We start from the raw sequence: 3762 nt of genomic DNA on the forward strand, positions 1-3762 counted from the left end.
CATCCTCTTCCTTTCCAGTATCCAGGACTATGAAATCAGCAGGGATGTAAAGGCCTTCAACCTTTACTAACACGTCCTCTACTTGTCCATATGCCTGTTTTCTTGAATTGTCTGTCATCTCTAATGAGATTTTAGCAGCTTGCACCCCATAGATTCCCAGTTTCTCTATTACAGATAGGGGCATGAGGTTTATTCCTGAACCAAGGTCACACAGAGCCTTAAAGATCATGGTGCCTATAGTACAAGGTATTATGAACTTTCCAGGATCCTGTCTCTTCTGAGGCAATGTCAGTTGATCCAGATCACTTAGTTCATTGATGAACAAGGGAGGTTCAACTTCCCAAGTATCATGCCAAATAATTTGGCATTCAGCTTTATGATTGCACCAAGAAACTTGGCTATTTGCTCTTCAGTAACATCCTCATTCTCTTCAGAAGAGGAATACTCATCAGAGCTCATAATGGCATAAGGAGGTTCAATGGAATCTCTATGGTCTCTAGATAAGTCTCAGATTCCTTTGGTTCCTCAGAGGGAAGCTCCTTATTGATCACTGGACGTCCCAGGAGGTCTTCCTCCTTGGGATTCACGTCCTCTCCTTCCTTTACAGGTTCGGCCATGGTGCTTATGTCAATGGCCTTGCACTCTCCTTTTGGATTCTCTTCTGTATTTCTTGGGAGAGTACTAGGAGGGATTTTAGTGATCCTTTTACTCAGCTGGCCCACTTGTGCTTCCAGATTTCTAATGGAAGACCTTGTTTCATTCATGAAACTTACAGTGGCCTTAGATAGATCAGAGACTAAGTTTGCTAAATTAGAAGTATTTTGTTCAGAGTTCTCTGTCTGTTGCTGAGTGGACGATGGAAAAGGTTTATTATTGTTAAACCTGTTTCTTCCACCATTATCAAAGCCTTGTTGAGGCTTTTGATCCTTCCATGAGAAATTTGGATGATTTCTCCATGATGAGTTATAGGTGTTTCCATAAGGTTCACCTAAGTAATTCACCTCTGCTATTGCAGGGTTTTCAGGATCATAAGCCTCTTCTTCATAAGAAGCCTCTTGAGTACTGTTGGATGCAGCTTGCATTCCATTCAGACTCTGAGAAATCATATTGACTTGCTGAGTCAATATTTTGTTCTGAGCCAATATGGCATTCAGAGTATCAATCTCAAGAACTCCCTTCTTCATAGGTGTCCCATTATTCACAGGATTCCTTTCAGAAGTGTACATGAACTGGTTATTTGCAACCATGTCAATGAGTTCTTGAGCTTCTGCAGGCGTTTTCTTTAGGTGAATGGATCCACCTGCAGAAGTATCCAATGACATCTTCGATAGCTCAGATAAACCGTCATAGAATATATCCAGGATGGTCCATTCTGAAAGCATGTCAGAAGGACACTTTTTGGTCAACTGTTTGTATCTTTCCCAAGCTTCATAGAGGGATTCACCATCTTTTTGTTTGAAGGTTTGAACATCCACTTTAAGCTTGCTCAGCTTTTGAGGAGGAAAGAACTTGGCTAAGAAAGTCGTGACCAGCTTATCCCAAGAGTTCAGGCTATCTCTGGGTTGAGAGTCCAACCAGATTCTAGCTCTGTCTCTTACAGCAAATGTGAAAAACATGAGCCTGTAGACTTCAGGATCTACTCCATTAGTCTTAACAGTATCACAGATCTGCAAGAATTCAGTTAAGAACTGAAAAGGATCTTCAGATAAAAGTCCATGAAACTTGCAGTTCTGCTGCATCAAAGAAACTAATTGAGGTTTCAGCTCAAAGTTGTTTGCTCCAATGGCAGGAATAGAGATGCTTCTTCCATGTAATTTGGAATTTGGTGCAGTAAAGTCACCAAGCATTCTCCTTGCATTGTTGTTGGGTTCGGCTGCCATTTCCTTTACTTGTTCAAAATTTCAATCAAGTTGTCTCTGGATTGTTGTAATTTGGGTTCTCTTAATTTCCTCTTCAGAGTCCTTTCAGGTTCTGGATCAGCTTCAACAAGAATGCCTTTTTCTCTGTCCCTGCTCATAAGAAAGAGAAGAGAAAAAGAAAAGAAGAGGAATCCTCTATGTCACAGTAAAGAGGTTCCTTATTGTTAGTAGAAAAGAAGAAGAGAAAAATCTGAACTCAGAAAGAGAGAGAGGGTTCGGATTTTTAGTGGGTGAGGGAGAGATGTTAGTAGATGAATAAATAAATAGAATAAGATGAGAGAGGGAAAATTTTGAAAATAATTTTTGAAAAAGAGTTAGTTGATTTTTGAAAATAGTTTTTGAAAAAGGTTAGTGGTTTTTCGAAAATTAAGATTTGAAAATTAAAATAATTAGTTAATTAAAAAGAAATTTTGAAAAAGAGGGAGATATTTTCGAAAATGAGAGAGAGAGTTAGTTAGGTAGTTTTGAAAAAGATAAGAAACAAACATAAAGTTAGTTAGTTAGTTGAAACAAATTTTGAAAAGGTGAGAAGTTAGGAAGTTAGAAAAGATATTTTGAAATCATATTTTGAAAAAGATAAGATAAGAAGATATTTTTGAAAAGATATGATAGAAATTAATTTAAAAAAAAAGATTTGATTTTTAAAATCACAATTAATGACTTGATTCACAAGAAATCATAAGATATGATTCTAGAACTTAAAGTTTGAATCTTTCTTAACAAGTAGGTAACAAACTTAAAATTTTTGAATCAAAACATTAATTGATTATGTTATTTTCGAAAATTATGTGATAAAATTAAGAAAAGATTTTTGAAAAATATTTTTGAAATTTTCGAAAATAACTAAGAATTTTGAAAAAGATTTGATTTTTGAAAAAGATTTTGAAAAAGATAAGATTTTCAAATTGAAAATTTGATTTGACTCATAAGAAACAACTTGATTTTAGAAATTTTTGAAAAAGTCAACTCAAAATTTCGAATTTGATGAGAGAAAAAAGGAAAGATATTTTTTTTTATTTTTGAATTTTTATGATGAGAGAGAAAAATTAAAAACATCATTTTCATGTTTTTCTCTTTTATTTTTGAATCAAAACATGGAATGCATGCAAGAACACTATGAATGTCAAGATGAACACCAAGAACACTATGAAGATCATGATGAACATCAAGAACATATTTTTGAAAAATTTTTAATGCAAAGAAAATATGTAAGACACCAAACTTAGAATTCTTTAATGCTTAGACATTAAGAATTCAAGAATGCATATGAAAAACACCATACAACACAAAACAAAAAATCATTAAGATCAAACAAGAAGACTTACCAAGAACAACTTGAAGATCATGAAGAACACTAAGAATGCATGAATTTTTGAAAAATGCAAGATGCACATGCAATTGACACCAAACTTATAACATGACTCAAGACTCAAACAAGAAACACAAAAATATTTTTGATTTTTATGATTTTATGATTTTTTTGTATTTTTATTTTATATTTTTCGAAAATTATTTAGAAAGAAAGAAAAATAAGGGTTCCAAAATTTTTAATATGAATTCTAGGAATCTTGCATTCTTAATTTAAAGCTTCAGTCCAGGAATTAGACATGGCTCACTAGCCAGCCAAGCTTTCAATGAAAGCTCCGGTCCAAAACACTAGACATGGCCAATGGCCAGCCAAGCTTCAGCATGTAATTCAGACATGACATGCCTGACATACCCTACAGTCGTATAATAGCTGATGGTTGGAAGCCTCAGTCCAAAAGAATTTAGACATGGCTTTACAGCCAGCCAGGCTTCACATGCTTCATGAAACACTAGAATTCATTCTTAAAAATTTTGA

General features: G+C 34.5%; 1 non-coding gene across 1 annotated transcript; it reads left to right on the forward strand.

The window, feature by feature from the left end:
- Positions 1-1376: 1376 nt before the first annotated feature.
- On the forward strand, positions 1377-1484 carry LOC112787721 (small nucleolar RNA R71). The gene has a single exon (XR_003195117.1). It is a non-coding gene; the product is annotated as a small nucleolar RNA R71 (small nucleolar RNA).
- The last annotated feature ends 2278 nt before the right edge of the window (positions 1485-3762 follow it).

Source organism: Arachis hypogaea, chromosome 20, assembly GCF_003086295.3.
Source record: "Arachis hypogaea cultivar Tifrunner chromosome 20, arahy.Tifrunner.gnm2.J5K5, whole genome shotgun sequence".
Lineage (NCBI taxonomy): Eukaryota > Viridiplantae > Streptophyta > Magnoliopsida > Fabales > Fabaceae > Arachis > Arachis hypogaea.